The sequence below is a fragment of the Diadema antillarum genome, unplaced genomic scaffold (genome assembly GCF_040938485.1).
Source record: "Diadema antillarum isolate AM-2024a unplaced genomic scaffold, OU_Dant_1.0 seq00000135_RagTag, whole genome shotgun sequence".
In the NCBI taxonomy this organism is placed as follows: domain Eukaryota; kingdom Metazoa; phylum Echinodermata; class Echinoidea; order Diadematoida; family Diadematidae; genus Diadema; species Diadema antillarum.
The window spans coordinates 317,127-334,730 of NW_027271212.1; the positions used below are offsets into that span (position 1 = coordinate 317,127).

Sequence of the window (17,604 nt, forward strand, 5' to 3'; positions counted from 1 at the left end):
AAGCTGTGCCGAAGTTAGCTGTTTATTAGGCTCCCGGCAGGGAAAACATCTGTAGACATCCTAATTACAGCAGTAACTCGTGTTCACCTTGGTCTCTCGTCTGCTTGAGCACATCGACATCACGGTAAGTGGATCCGACTCGTTCGCCCACTCTGTCTGTTTGCATTGGGATATCGAGGGCTGATGCCCTTGCCTTGCTCATGTCTATTCTGTGAGGGGATACCTTCTCTTCGCGTACACGTAATGCTGCTTATACATCCCAGAGATACCAATATAAAAATAAAAAATAAACATAAGCGAATTTCAAGACTCAGATGCAAATTCCCCGTCAAAATCTAAAACTTTACTTGTGCGATTACATAACAAAATTGAGTCAAACGACTCGTAATTCTTCTGGACTTAAAATAGCTTCCAATTCCAGTATTGCGAGAAGAAAAAAATCCCCCCCCCCCCCACAACAAAGGTGTATTTCATCTCTGACAATTATTCGATGTCATGATCATTTTAGGAATGATGTTTTAACGTACATGTAGGTTATTTTCCTATATAACAATAAACTTTATTTTTATGTAGGAAATATTGGCATTTAATCTGTCAAGGTATACCATCACTGTAAACTCTGCGCGAGTTGTTATTAGTACTGAAGTAATTGACCATTTTCTGTTGCTAACAGTAGTTGTTTGTAAAAATCCATTAATTTATCTGTCTGTATTATTGGTGTACTAGTATTTTGTATTTGCATGGTGAACGCCACACGCAGATTTCGAAGTCAACCATATATTTAGTGACACTACTGCACAAAACTTCCGAAATGGCAGAGATAGTAAGGAACATAACCCGAACACAATCACCTGCAATAATATGTTTTAACGTATGACTTTCAGTGTCGTTGCTGTGTACCCGATGACCAGATTTTTCAGAGCAGATATGATATACCTGACGTAGAGTTCGCACTTTTGAGAGTGGTTTGGAGATTATACCATACTATCAATAATTTGAGAGGGCTTTTCTCTCTCCCTCTCATTCGCTTATACACATTCATGATTTCGAGATCGTTTTTCGACACTTCTAGCTCAATTTCGCTGCTAGAAATGTCCCTTAGCCATACTTATGATATACCTTTATACTTTCCACTTCCTCCGAATAAAAAAGAAATGAACCTATCTCACCGCAAACAGTTTACCTTTGACAACCGTGCTTATGACGGCACTATAAACAAGCACTACATTATGACATGGCGAAACACTCTCCTTGCGTGAGCTCGGCTTTGAACTGACTTCATCCAATTCTGTATCGCAAGAGCAGAGAAAATTGGATCCTATTTGTAGAGGCTTTCAAGGGGAATAAAACAAGATTTTGCTGGTACGGAGAAAGGTATCTATCGCCTGACTCTCGCCTCGCTGACATTCTATTTTTACTATAAAATGATGGCGCGATGCGCTCAAATGGAAGAAAAATCAACCTACATAGCTAGGTATCGAGTTAGCGTGTCTCCATATATTATTATACATTGTATTATGTTACATGTATCTATATACATGAATACACAAAAGCCCAACAACAACAACAACAACAACAATGCAGTTAACATCGATGTTTGCAAATGCCTCAATGACTGACTGTAACTCAACAATCGAATAAAAAAGCAGACACTGTCATAGTCTTCGCAACGGAGCTACATGGTATAGTATAGCTGTTGTTCAAATATTTCCTGGACAGTCAGGTGTTAAGTGCGTGTTTTGAGAAAGCCGGAAGATTATAAGGAATTCGGAATTGATACACAAAGGCTATTTTAGCAATTGGTTCTCGGAAGAAAAAATTCAAACTAGATTTCCTATAACTGTCTTCGAAGAATGTCAGGTATTCCAGACAAGCAATTTGCTCAACTGTAATCATTATCTCTCTGGTACTAGAAGTAGCAATGATTCCTCTTGATCTTTAAGGTCTGCAGTACAATGAAATAGACACTTTAACAGTCCCCTGTCAAGTATATATCATAACATTATAATAAAGATGTAATCATATCTTTGTCACAATTTCACTTGGCACAAAAATGCGCTTTTGTGATACGGATGAGATCATGCCAACTTCCCCAATCTGTTGCCTAGCAACTAAGTCCTGTGTATTTTGTAATTCTTTCAGTCCAAGTTGTTAACGTCCTAAAAATATATTGCCTTCCATTGTCAACTGAAAAAGAGTCTTTTTTATAGGACTTCTTCTCGGATAATTGTGTTTAAACAGAGTGACGGGTAAAACCACAGTTCAAAGTAATGTATTCACCTCTTGCAATCAGACTGTTTCATAATCGATGTTCAGTAAAAGATACATGACTATTGAAAAGACTCGTTTTGTCACCTCTGCCTAGTAGGCCACAGCTTTGAGCATTCTGAAATACATCAAGCAATCTATTCACAGATTTAACATGCAGTTGATAGTGTTAAGTTATCATTGAAATATCATTCATTGTTTTGTAACCTCATTAACAGTTCACGGTAGATATATCGGAAAGATACGGGCATGTTTTATACCTTGGAATGACCACACACTGTAGTAAACACGACATCATTACTCTCAATTTACCGTCACAAAGTACTCGATTGCTTCTTTTCAATAATAATTTGTCACCTTCGAGTTCGGTGGCCTGGAAAAAGGGGCCACCAGCTTTCAGAAGAGCTCTCTGTAATATAGTAGCATTGGCTTCCGTTTCCCTTTAGTTTCTCACTACATAAATGTGCACGTGCTGGACCTGTACCTTTGGAATCAGTTGCCTCAAGCTACCAGTTACATTTCGAATGTTGACTGCTTTAAAATTGCCCTCAAGACTCATTTGTTTATAACTGCTTTCCCGTGGAATTATTGTACATTATGTGAATTCTTATTTTGTCATTATCATTGTTCCATTGACTTTCATGTACATGTGTGTGTACATGTGTATTACATGATTTTTTAATTTCATAATTCCCCCTTTTCACAGCGCCTTGAGCACATTAATCATGTGAAATTGGCGCATTAAGTACCCTGTATTATCATTATCATTATTATTATCATTATTATCATTATTATTATTATCATTATCATTATCATCATCATCATCATCATCACCATTGTTATCATTATCATATCTCAACTTTGACGTTTGCTGTCGTACAAGCAGAGTTAATCTGCCCTACATAATCATACACACATTCAAACAGTTGGTATCATTAATGTGGGCTGTTACCTCTGAAGCATGAGAATCCTTATCGGTCATAATGACGTTCTGGTGCCAATCCTGCATGCAGTCTATACACAATCACTCTATGTTATCATATATATTGTGACACATGACAATATCCGTAGGCAATATTCATTGAAACATAAAAAGAACATTAGTTACCATATCGGGAGCTCTGTAGTGTAGCTAATGAGGCTCTTGGATGCGTGAATAAGAGGTCCTTCGTTCTAATCCTGTCTAACGGCTATAACGATACATCCATAAAAGGTGCATGCGTTGCCCGCTTTATATCCTTCTCGACTTCAGATGAACAGATATATGCTTGACAACGCTTGGCAATTATAATTGCACAGTTCTGTGTACACGATCATGCAATAAACTGGCGAGTCTACTCTCCGTAAATATTGATCTGGGATCAATTATTGATATCATCATTGTTATTATTATTATCATTTTCTATGTGGAAGGGTAGTACCGTCAGGTAACGAAATCAGCAAAGCTTTGATATCTGTCTCTTGCACAAGAGTCCAGAATAAAGGTTCAAAATACGCACGCTGGATTTAAAAAAAAATGATTCGAATTTGCTTTAAAAACTACTGAGCTGTTCTGTGTTGTATTGTGTTCAAAATCTCTTCTTCTGAAACAATCAACTAGATCGACTGCATCAATATGTTTGTCATTTGAAATCGTACCTGTAGCTCTGTGGTAAATAAAGGCTCCTTCATGCCTATTTCAATTTTATTTCTAACAGATTGCATCTTCATGTCCCTTGCTCCAAATTGAAATCAGTTCCGGTTACTAAAACTTTCATCAGTTTACTCGACGACTCTGGAATGTCCATTTCATTAAGTTTGTTAGCGACACGTTTGTTTGTCTCCTGCCGTAGGCACTTTCACACACTTTTTTGTTTTTCAACGATGTTTATTCTGTTCCATTCAAAGTAATAGAAAAAAAATAACAATTTTCATTTGCTACAATTGAAATGACGAAAATATACATTTGTGATCATAATAGCAAATTTGCTATTGCTGTACATAATGACATAACAAAAATTACACTTTCATGAAAATTATCAATTTACATACAGTCACTTCCCCTATGCTCTCAAAAAAATTGGTTAAATTTAACAGTGATAATTCAATTCTTCTAGCATTAATCTTAATAATCATCCAAATGAATTATGCAGCAAAATTATACAGTAATGAATAATGGAACCATATTATTTATCAACCAATACCCGCCCACCTACTAACTCATATCCCTTACTGAGTCCCTATGACCACCCCACCAGTTCCCTCCCTTCCTGTTTCCTCCCCCACCCCTATCTGTACACATGCAACACACAAACACACACAAACACACCCATACACACACACATACACATGCACCTAATTTGGTTCACTGCTCTTGCCTACACATCACAATATAGTAAATATAGTTATATAATCAGCCCGCCAACAGGCTGACAGGAACGCATGGGAAAGGAGGGGGAGAAAATACAAAACAACACAAGAGAAAAAAAAAGAAGAAGAAGAAGAAGAGGAGGAGGAATGAAGGAAAGGGAAAAAAATGAAGAAAAGAAAGAGTGGAATACTATGGAAACATTACTATTTTCATAAAAGTCACAGACGTTGCACGTAGCTTCAGACTGGTTTATTCAACGAAGTCTCAAAATATTCCCATTTTTGTAAATGTACATGTAGCTTCCCAGCCTTGGTCGCAAGGATTTTTTCCTCATTTATTAATTCAACAATAATCTTTTGCATCTTTTCTCCAGTGGGTAACTTATTTCCCGTTCTAGATTTAAAAATGATGTATTTTGTTAAGATAATCAAAGTATTTACACATTTTAATCTATTTGAATAACCAGAGATTCCCCCAAATATATCTCTCCAATTCATATTCCTTAACTCATTTATATCAAAATAATTAATTATGAATTCCCATAACGGTTTCACTTTAACACAGTGTAAAAATAAATGCAGATAAGTTTCAGGCTCATGTTGGCAGAAGGAACAAGGGCTGTCTGTTACAAAACCAAACTTCATTAAACGCTCCTTAGTGTAAACTACGCCATGTAACATCATAAATTGAAATTCTCTATATTTTCTTATCAATGTACACTTACTCGGTTTAATAAAAAGATCTTTTATTTCTTTGTTTGTATAATCATAGCTACTGTGGTCATCTTTGATTTGTAAAACATAAGATGACTGTAAATCTTCCACCATAGCCTCATATATTTTTCTCGATTTTAAAACTTGCAAATTTACTCTCTGACCAGAAAAAATCAATTTTAAGTCAAAGTTTGTGGAATCAACTTGCTGAAGTGTACCTGCTCTCATAGAATCCTTCCATTTCTGGGGTATAGCATTAAATATATCATTCAGTTTAAGCAATTCTTCTACCTTAAAACCAAGACCCAAGCTTTGAAAATGTGACTGAGATCTCAAATGACCGTTATCTAATATATCTTGTATTGTAATTATTCCTGCATCAAATAAATCTCTATGAAAAAACATCCTACCTGCTATGCGTACACTCCTATTATTAAATATTATTGGATTTACAACCTCATTTTCCAATTGTCTATATTTATAGATATCGAGCCAAACCTTCAATATTTCCGAATAAAAAGGTGGTACATTATCTGTCATAATAGATGAATCAAAGTCACACATAAACAGGAATCTACCTCCTACAGTACTAAAACAGAAGTCAAAAAATAATTTCCACCCAACTTCTTTTTCTCCATATAGAAGGCGTTTTAGCCACATAATACGTTGTGCCTTAACAAATAACCGAAAGTTCGTCATTCTTAAACCCCCAAACTCATAATCTTGATACATAATATTTCTCTTTATACGGTCTTTGCCATGCCATAAGAAATCAAAGGTAATTTTTTCGACTTCTGAAAATACCCACTGAGGAACAACAATAAGTGATGCTACATAATTCAATTTTGACAAGGCGAATGTTTTCATAAGATGTATTTTTCCCATAAGTGTTAAATCTCTTTCTTTCCACCATCCTAAAAGACTTTTTATCTTACTTAATATTTCTTTAAAATTTAAATTCTCTTTTGCCTTAACATCTAAGGAAAAATAAATTCCTAATATTTTGATTTCTTGAACAAAATTCCCAAACAAATGAATATTTGGCCTATCTTTTTCCTCCCCAAGCCATAAGAAATTAGTCTTCCCTTTATTTATTTTGAGACCACTTATTTTCCCAAATTCATCAAATAAAAATTGTAACCTTTTAATTGAACCCTCATCTTTCACAAACAAAGAAATATCATCCGCGTATAAAATTTGTTTTATTTCATTTTGACCAAATTTAATTCCATTAATATCCTTATCTTTTCTAATAGCTCCAGCTAAAGTTTCCATAGCTAATAAAAATATATATGGAGACAGAGGATCACCCTGCCTCACACCCCGTTTGATATTAAAGTACCCCGTTGAGTTTCCACCGTTCATAACACAGCTACTGATATCCGTGTACAAGACTTTAACCCAAAATTGAAATGAATTCCCGAAACCAAATAATTGCAGAATTTTAAATAAAAAGATATGCGCTACCGAATCAAATGCTTTCTCAAAGTCCACCGCAACTAGATAACCGCAAGGATGTTCCAATGCATGAAAAAGAATGTCATCTATTATTCTTACAGCTTCTCCGATATTTCTGTTTTTCATATAGCCTACTTGATCATGATGAATAATTTCCGGTAACACCTTTTGAATCCTTTTAGCTAATATTTTTGATAAAATCTTATAGTCAACATTTAACAAAGTAATAGGTCTATAGTTTTGAACATACATACCATCTTTACCTTCCTTCTCTATAAGTGTAATTACTCCTTGCTTTTGAGATGTAGACAGTTCCCCCCTATTATATGCCTCATTTAGCGTTTCAACTAAAATATCTCCTAAAACTGGCCAAAAAGTATTATAAAACTCCACAGTAAATCCATCATTTCCCGGAGACTTATTAACTTTCATTTCCTTCAAAACTTCATAACATTCATTTTTAGTTACTTCACCTTCACATAAATTTCTACTTTCTTCATTTAATTTGGGAATACCAGATAAAAACATCAACTTTTCATCTTCAAGGATATCACAAGCAGAATACAATTTTTCATAAAATGTTCTAATAATTTTCAAAATCTCATTTTTATCTGACACTATTTCCTTCTTTTCATTGTATACTTCTTTGATAACACTTTTCCTTTTCTTAGATTTCAACAACTGTTCAAAATACTGTGTTTTCTGTTCTCCCTCTTCATACCACTCTGCTCTTGACCTGATTCTCAGACCTTGGCGAGAATAATCATACAAATTGTTTAGTGCTGTTTTTTTCTCTTCAATTTCATTCGTTATAAATTTTACAGGTAAAGTCAATAATTGAGTTTGTAAATGACTTATTTCTGATTCTAACTTTTCTATTTCCTTTCTCCTTCGTTTTGCCTTCTCCTTCGAATAATTGATTATAATATTTCTCATTTTCATCTTTAAAAAATCCCAAAAAAGTAATTTATCCTGGATTTCTGGAATCAATTGTTCCCTTAATTGATAAATTTTCTCATTCAACATATTAACAAACTCAAGATCTGCACATAAACTATTATTAAATTTCCAATAAGATTTACCAAATGAAAATTTATCTGCTAGATTCTTAAGTTGTAACAAAATACAAGAATGATCAGGTGTAATTGACGTAATGATATCGCACTTATTAACCAAATTAAGTGCATTAGAGGAAAAAAACCAATAGTCTAAACGACTTTGAACGATTGGCCACTTTTGCCTAAAAGTAAATTCCCTTTTATCCGGGTTTCTTTTTCGCCACACATCTTCTAGCTCATACCTTCTCAAAAATTCTTCCAATTTCTCATTAAACTTAGTTTTTATAATATTCTTTTGCCCCATATAATCTAATTTTCCATTCATGAGTATATTGAAATCTCCCCCTAAAACTACGAGCTGAGAAGGATCATACAATTCCGCTATCTTAGTATTTAGCTTATCCAAAAATTCAAACTGTGTTTTTTCTTTATCTCTAGTTGGGAAATAACAATTACCTACTAATATTTTCACACTTCTCAGTTCTCCCTTCAGTAATATATAACGCCCATCTTTATCTAATAAAACATTCTCAAATTTAAACTTTAAATTTGGGGATAACAAAACTAAAGTTCCCCTACTATGGTTTGATCCATGGCTGAAAAACATTGAGCCATCCCACTCTGAGCTCCACCTTTCCTCTACATCAACAGTACTATAAGTTTCTTGAAGAAAAACAATGTCACTTCCTTTGCTTTTACCCCATGCAAAAATGTTATTCCTCTTAGCCCTATCCCTTATTCCCCGAACATTCAAAGAAATTAACGTAAGATGCTCATTTGTTTCCATTATATAACAAGATTCTCATTATGAATGATAAAGCGTGCATTGGTACAAGACATGAATAATACAAAGTCAAATGTCAAATAATACAAAATAATGATTATGTACTGATAATGCATGTCCATATCACATACGGCAACTAATGTGTTTCGCATTTTTGTTCATTAAAACTCAATGCGACTTAATCATTTAGTAATGACGACCATTCATTTATTCATGTTTTCGATTATCATTTCCAAACAGTGTATATGTGTATTAAAAATGTTAAAATAATGTTATATTCCATGTCACGTAGGATAACAAAAATGCATCTTGATTCATTTGAGACTGGAAATGAAAAAAAAAGAGAACTTGTATGCAGTCCCCTCACTTGCAGCATACGATATATTGCAATTACGTTTGTATCATAACATTATGTAACTTAACATTTTGATATACTATTCAATTACTAGTATACTAAGTACTAGACAGTTGTTTGACGTGTTGTACGGCAACCTTTTGGTTTGATGATTATTGCAAAGCGTTATGAAATAATTGTATTTAATGCTAGAATGGGTTATGTTGCATTCTATCGTATCGCATCTGCTCCGATGTCAATGTTATCATGATTCAGAGGTGTGTATGTGTGTGAGTGTATGGTATGTTGGGTATTCGTCACACACACATTATTAATATGCAACCCATCTAGACAGTTTATTGTCAAAGACCTCTTCAGAGTATCCAGGGGGAAAAAAAGCGATTTTGCGTGACCGCCACCGCCAGTTCACCAGCCTGACTGTCATTTTGCCACGAAAGCTTGGGGTTTGCGGTGGGCAAACACTAACCATATTATAGCGTCAGTTAGTGCCGTAAGATCAGTGATAGACAGGTTGGGATCATAAAATCTGTGCCGTACGGGAGACGAACCATAAGATTTGTGCGGATTAGTTTTATTTACCTTACTCTAGTACACCAATCGTCTATATTATATATATGTATAAATGAATAAATATATAATAACAATAATAATAATGATGATGATAATAATGATAATGATAATAATAGTGGCTACTTGTATAGCACACAGGTCCACTTTTCAGTGCTCATGGCGCTTCAAAAATGAAAAAATATCATATATTTACATGCATATACATATTCAAACATTTCAACAAAGAAGAAAATGGTAAACAAAAACAAATATATACCAAATAAAGAATACAACATATACCAATTAAAAATACAACATTTATCCAATATTAATGACATGCAGCAATTACAGTCCTCAGTATGAAAGGAACAGATAAGTTTTAAGTTTGGATTTGAATGACTCTGTAGATGACAGTTCCCTTAATAACTGAAGAGGTAACTGATTCCACAATTTTTGGTCCCATAACGGAAAAAACACGATCACCATACCCATGTTTTACTCTGGGTGTTTGGAGTAAGAATGTATCTGATATATATATATATATATATATATATATATATATATATAGGGTGTATGTGTATGTATGTGTGTGTGTATGTGCTTGTATGTATATTCAGTAGTGTAATGGTGATGCAATGTACCTTTGGCTTTTGTCATTACATCTTCTGGAGCGTATATAGTATTCATGTACATCAGCTTAATTATACACATACATTTTCAGAAAAAGAAATGAGTAAGCACGTTATAAATACATAGCCCTATATCTATTGCATGAATACGGCAAAATAAAGATATAAGAAGAGAGAGAGAGAGAGAGATGAGACACAATGCTTGCACACATTGTTCATGTATCACGCAAGTTTTGCGTGATTATCAACATCTGTATCAATCAATATGAGCCGACATAATGTCTTTGTCTTTTTTAGTATGATTAAGGTAGAGCAAACTTAGAAATAATGTTTCATTGTAAGTATTCCTGCACTTTTTTCGTTATTGAGGTATTCAGGCGTTGGTAACACACGTAGTACGCAATTATGTCTCGCTAACTCAGTGAAGCGTGTGAATGGCGTCTATGTTTACTAGCACTGCTGATGTTATTACCCGTGGCGCCGTAAATGCATCGAGTCGCACTTGTATTGATCAGTAAAGCCGATGAACGCATGCACGCAGAAATACATACAACTGAGCTTAACAGCGTGTCAAGCACGCGCACACACAAACACGCATTCTTTACTTATATACTTTTTGAATACAGATTATACGCTCACACGTACAAAAATGTGCAACGACACATAGGAATGTAAGCTCTTTATCATTATCCTTTGAACTAAACGTCTCAGTCACTATAGAAAATGTTCGGGGTTAAAGGGGACCTCCGGATGATTTTCACACTTTTACATTTGAACAACTATAAATTAGTCAAACTGAGTACAGAGTTTCCAAATTTATAGTGATTGGGATAAGGAATGAGAATGTTTTCAAAATTTATTACAAATTGCAATGAACAAGGATGATGACATGACAGCCTCACCATAAGAATGCATGAGTTGGGGCTCAAGGGAGCAGAACAAAAGAAGAAGGCATGCATAGATTTTTCACAGGTGAACTTGTTGAGCAAGCGGTATTGTAATGGAATTACACTGCTACATTTCTGAAATATATGAGGCTCTGATGTCATCAACACTGTTCAGTGTAATTTGTTTAAGATTTTCAATTTATTGGTTTCTCTGCTCAAGGACCACAATAAATTCCACGAATCTATACATAGAGCTGTTGATTTATGTACTACATGATGTGAAATTATGAAAATCGTCCGGAATGCCCCTTTAAAATGTAAACCCCGAACACAGTCTACTCGCACACTCCAGTATCTGCAATAATTCTTGCGAAGTCAGGCTTGTGTATTTTTTCCCCTTTAATTGTAATATCATTATACTATCTTACTATTCTCGCACCCCCATCATAGGAAAAGTTTGCAATTTGCTTGATTACTTGTGAAGCACGAACAAAAAAAAAACAGTGCAGAGGGATATATACTGCAGTCATCTTCAAAATAAAAAAAAAGAATAAATATGAGAGTGCCGTGTGTTGTACCTTCTAAAGCATATAATAACTTATTATTATGTGACCTTGCTCTGAATAAGATTTCAATTATACATGAAGGGTTGCCATCTTTTTCACACTCCATTTTTACAATGTAATCACGTCTAAATTTATTCCAGCAATATGATACCCACGACAACCTAAAATCTTCCCTGATGATTGCCTGAGGTGCGCCCTATATTTTAACAATGGGTATTATACTTTCACTGTGTTCCACTTGCAAAATCGGACTTGCTGAGAGAGAGCCAAAAAAGATATATAATAAAAAAACAACAACAGGTATTTGAAAATCATGATGAAACTGGGTCACCACCAGCGAAAGTGAATATCAACAGCTGAGAATAGACGTTGCCATGTCTAAAGAATTTGTTTGGTGTAAGAGTTCCTCAGCTTCATATCATTATTAACTATATAGCCCACATTTTTTACACCATCAACAGCTGTGACTTCTAACTTGTTGTCTTTCATTAAAGAATGTCGCAGAGACTAATCATAGCTAAACTACGACAACAACAACACCCGAACCATTAATGTTATATGACAGTAATGACAGTGTTAGCGATGCAATCAACTAATATTCCTTAAAAGGTCCTCAAACTCTGTGTGATATGCGTAAGTGTTTGTTTGTTTGTTTGTTTATTTTTTTTTTGCGAGAAAATAACTTCTTTTCAACTTCGAATATTGTCTTGAAATAAGGTCAAGCGATGTAACATTTTACTTGCTGGCTGGATTTGCGAAACAATGATACAAGAGACCTACAATTTGAATAGTATATCAATAAACACAAATGATATCTTTCCTTATTCACAAATATTGAAAACAAAACTCCATGTGCCGTCTGTTTTAGGAAATGTTACTCCACTGGCGGCGTATCATGATACAAAATAACGTTTGTACAAGGGTTATGCTTGATTTTGTTTTTACAATTATATGTGTATATGTGTCTACAAACATAATGGATTGTATTTATATCATATATAGTTACCGGTATTTGAAACTTGTTGTTCTTCTCTAATGTGAAGCTATAAGTATACATATATGAATGCTTGAGGATGAATCTTCATTTGAATTATTTTCCTTAACTTTTGCTCTTACACTTTATTGGTTCAAGGACACTTCAATTTTGTGAATACAGATCGATTCATTCCATTCCAATGCTCTTGAGGTTTCTTATGAGTATAACTCTTTATTTTGATCTTTTGTTTGTGTGTCTGTGTGTTTGTGTGTGTCTGTGTGTATTTGTTTGTGTGTGTTTATGTGTGTGTTTGTTTTATTGTTGTTGGGGTTGAAAAGTCGTTTCTTCCTTCCATACTCTTGGTCGACCATTCCCAAGGACGCTCGAGTATATATGAAGATTGACATTGCACTTAACAAAAAGCAATTAGCACATTGTGCTTTATCAAGCAAGGTTAAAGCAGACCACCACAGCAGAGTGGTCGAGAGTAATTTCGCGATTAGATTAAAAACTGAAATAGACCGGGCGGTGCATTGAATTATCAGGCGCCGGTTGTGAGTGCAAGAAGAGCAGATCGCATTCCTCATCTTCTGGCGCGGCCCATCACCGATGTCAAACTCAATGCCAAAGTAGTACAATGTACCACGGAACAGGCACATCATCCTACTACCGCGGAGTGATCTCTGTGCGGTCTTTACTAAAACGCGCCGTTCTCCGCGCTTGGGGAATTTTTCGCATTGGCGGTTGAATGCATGCAGATAGCTCACATTTTGACACGAACCAATACACACTCGCTCTTAAAATTTCAGATCGAGCCTATGCATCTGCATTCGGAGATGGAGCATTTTAATACAGGAATAAAGCTAATTTGGGGTGGGGTCGTTTCACGTATAACACCACCTGTCACATGAAAATTCAAATCCACAGGTCTCAGGTTGCAAAATTGACCATGAAGAAGAAGAAGAAGAAGAAGGAGAAGAGGAAGAAGAAGGAGAAGGAGAAGAGGAAGAAGAAGAAGAAGAAGAAGAAGAAGAAGAAGAAAAACACGCTGTGTACGATATGCAGTAGGCCTACATGGATGAGTGAATAAGATGCTCTCCCAGTGACATGAAACGATATCGTCCCCTATGAGGCTCATCGTGCCCCCTTTCCGGGAATCTTCTCATTCCCGTGACTGACAAGATCAGAATTAAGGTAGCTGGGGAAGGATCGTATAGAAGCCAAGCAGAAAGTAACCGAGTGGAAACATGAAAATTTATCAGCAAACACTCGGAATGGAAAAGAAGGGAAGGAGAAAAGATCAAGATGACAACGCAAGGGTGCGATATCATGTTGAGTGTATAATGTTGAGGTGTTGTCACCAGATACCTTTAGGACCCGAGGTCACGTGATTTGTTTCTTTGGAGAAAGGTCATGTCTAGTCACCTCTGAATGATCATAAAGCTATCAGTTGGAATTTTGACGATTGCAGTGCTTGCATGTTAATAGCATAACCTAGTTGGCCTGTGTCTGTCATATTATTGCATTGATCAATCAAATACATTGGCAGTAACGCGTGCCTTTTTCTTGAATTTTCCTTGCATACATGCATGCAATTGACATGGTCTTGACGTGACTACCAATTCAAGCCCCCCCCCCCCTCCCCTCCACACACACACAGTATGCACCGCGCAGCCTTTGCACTTTGCACTGCCTACCAGATTTTTACCTCAATCACGTTTTCGTTTTACATCACCAAATTTTTGATCATTCATTTATCAGTCGTTCAGTCGTGAGCAATGTATCGAATTAAAAATTGTTGTCTACCGATGAAGTTAAAAAGATATGTAAAACGATTACAAGTAACATAATCATTCTGGCGTTTGGTATATAGCGTTTGACATGTTATTTGTAGTCGAAAATGCTCTCCAACCGGAGAAAAATCACAAAACTGGGCTATCATCACTATTATGGTCTTGTTCATCCAATCCTCGACTGGTGCTTGACTAATCCGTATGACATTGCAATTTACATCCTGCCTAAAGAAATCCTTTGTATTTCTTTCTGCAAAATTTATTCACCCCTTGTTATTGAAGCGATGTTGAGATGGCGGCAAAAAACAATACCCATAGATGACACGGTCGATACATTCTTAATGAGGCGCTTTACCGCTAGAGTGTTGCGATCAGATAAGAGATTATACAGCACAGAGAAGTTAAAATAAAACAAAACAAAACATTCCTTGGAGACTGTATCAGTTCTACAATCTAGATTAATGGATGCTTGCCCAATGCCCCGATCTACGCGGCCATTTTGACCGTTCCACACCCACTCATGGTCTCACAACATTCTATTCGTGCGTGGGCGACGGTGTACAAATTTATCGCCGGGTTGCACAGACCCCAAGTGGGTTATACCCGGCGGATTTTCACAGTTTTATCAACCTAAAATCCATTTTGCCCTTTGGAAGTAGTGACATGGCATGAAGGAAAAGGAACCGGCATCAGCTACCATGTTGTTGTTGTTGTTGTTTCAGTGGTTTCATGTTGTTCTCAAAGAGGCAGCATTTTCTTGGTGAGATGCTGGCGCCAAAATCAGCAAAGTTCCCACCTCAACTTTTCCTAGATCACTGGATAAATTTTTCTTTTTTTATTATTCAGTGATGAACTATAGGATACTTCGCTTTGATATAAAACCCTTCAACTTTCTCTATCTGCCTTGACATAACTTTTAAGGCATTGTTTACCGTTTGCAGATAAAACAAAAACCCAGCTTTAGTGCTTCACAATAGTTCCAAAATGTAAGTTAGGGATAGAAACAATCAGTGTAAAAAAAAATACTCAGTAAAAGCACTGTTAAGTATTGTTAAATATACAAAGTGTGAACAATAACTATAATAAAATTGTTTCTAGACTAAGCCGTCTACAGTTATGGTTTAGAGAAAAAAATAGCGATATCTCCTTATATTTTAGGCTTTATTGCAAAAAAATCATATGGTAGGATGTTTTGTCACAGCTGACCTACACATCCTATGCATCGAATGCGATAACTCGAACGTTCTTTTAATCACTGCTCCCAAGGGTAAACAGTACCTTAAAGAAGAAAAAAAAATTAATTTGATTCGGTTTTGAGACGACATTTCATTTTCGAGAGTTTAAAAAGAAATGTCACTACATATTGTAAAAACTGTCTCCATGTAAAAGGTAAGGTAAAATTAAGACGAAAAGAGCGGAGGAATCCTACTTATAGAACCGGATGCGGATAAGAAAGTCGTAGAATTTTAAAGGGTTGTATCTTTTTCCACAAAGCAATGATATTTTGCCACAATTACATCATGAAAACTGGATGGATGCTTAGGATATCACCTTATACAACATGCTACCACTAGTTTGTACAAAAAGCTATGACATGCAACCCCTTCACCCACAACAAATCACGGTAGGTATTATAACGCAAAAATGGTTTGAAGCGAAAGGTGATGAATCACCAACTTTTCTGTTTTGATGTGGTGTCAGCCGAGGTAATGAATGATTATTGGTCCATTAAGACACAATAATGGGAGGTGATGCCATAATTTCATCTAATTTGCATAATTGATTGCGACATAATACCTATTTCATGAAATTGTGCATTTCTTCTTTTGTTTTGTTTTACTATATGTATGTTTATTTAAGTTACATTTTTATGAGATGGAATTGAACTTCAACGAAGTAAACCCTCGACAAAATATTGTATTATACTCGTGGGTGATCGCGAAAGATCCGAGAGCATACTGCGTTTTTTTTTTAATTACTTTTTTTAACAAAAAGTATCAGTGATACAGGGCACATCCCTCTCACGATCCCTCTCTGGGAACTCATAGAGGAAATTTTCCCCATTTTAAAGTTTATTTTGATAATTTGAGAAATGAAAAGACATAATTTGCTATCATAAAGCGCCAATCAATCGAATTCATCTTTGTTAATGAATTAGTCAATATTTCAAGCCGCTCTGATCCAATATGTTCTGCCCAAGGACATCCCTCAGAGATCAATTTACCGCATACTCATGTTAATAGTCTGCTCCAGTCATACCGCTGGGGGGGGGGGGGGACAGTTAAAAAAAAAAAGAAGTTAAAGGGAATGGAAAATGAAATATTTTTTCTGCGTATGATGTAGTGTAATGCCTATATAGGATGAAGCATTTTATCATGAGAAGCACCATTAACCCCTCCAAGTTTGCATTCGGTATAAGTTCATCAAGATTCAAAGCTCTCAGTATCAGAGTTATTCTACATAGCAAGAGGAGATACCACTTGACACGATGTATTCATAGTCATTCACCTTCAATTATAGTTATGCATGCTTTAGGCTTGCTTTGGATGACGTGTCAATGTTCCATACTAAAATCTGGTGAAAATGTTTTTTTTTTCTCGACGAATTCATGCCGACCAACGTCCTTCTTCTCCTACTCCTCCTCCCGTTCCCATCCTCTTTCCCTTTTCTGTCATCCTGGTAGAATGTGATATACTCACCCTAATTAACGTGGTCGCATGTTGATATCATCGTTAAAAAGACGTCTGTCGCACATATTTGTTTGTTTGTTTGATTTACTTTTTTCGACATAATTTCATACATACATACATACATACATGTAAATCAAATTTCTTTTCAGTAATATCAAATAAAACATCCATATACAGATTACAATGCACATGATTCGAAGAAAGAAAATAAATTTGATTTGATTTGATTTATTGATTCCTGTAATATCATTGTACATGAACATGTACATATTGTTGGAGCCATACATATACATAAACATCAGTTGTTGACAAAATGTTTTTTCTTCATTGCCTTTACACAGTGTACACATTAACTCCATTAACAAGATTTGAATTGTATTACTAAATTTGCAAATAGTTAACTAAGATATACAGTCTACAGTGCAGGTGTATCACGAATTGTTTGTATATACCCCTGGAACAATTCGACTCAAAGCCACTTCAGAGCTTTTGGGTGACGTTAGGTTATCTCGCTTCCCCTTTTGAGAG

The 17,604-nt window shown here is 35.5% G+C and overlaps 1 protein-coding gene across 1 annotated transcript in view; it reads left to right on the plus strand.

Moving 5' to 3' along the window:
- Window positions 1–17,604, plus strand: part of LOC139727523 (beta-arrestin-1-like) — a 55,042-nt gene continuing 37,438 nt past the window's right edge. The window contains exon 1 of the mRNA XM_071638496.1: window positions 1–124. The gene's annotated coding sequence lies outside the window, so the exon portion shown is untranslated. The remainder of the gene's footprint in view (window positions 125–17,604) is intronic.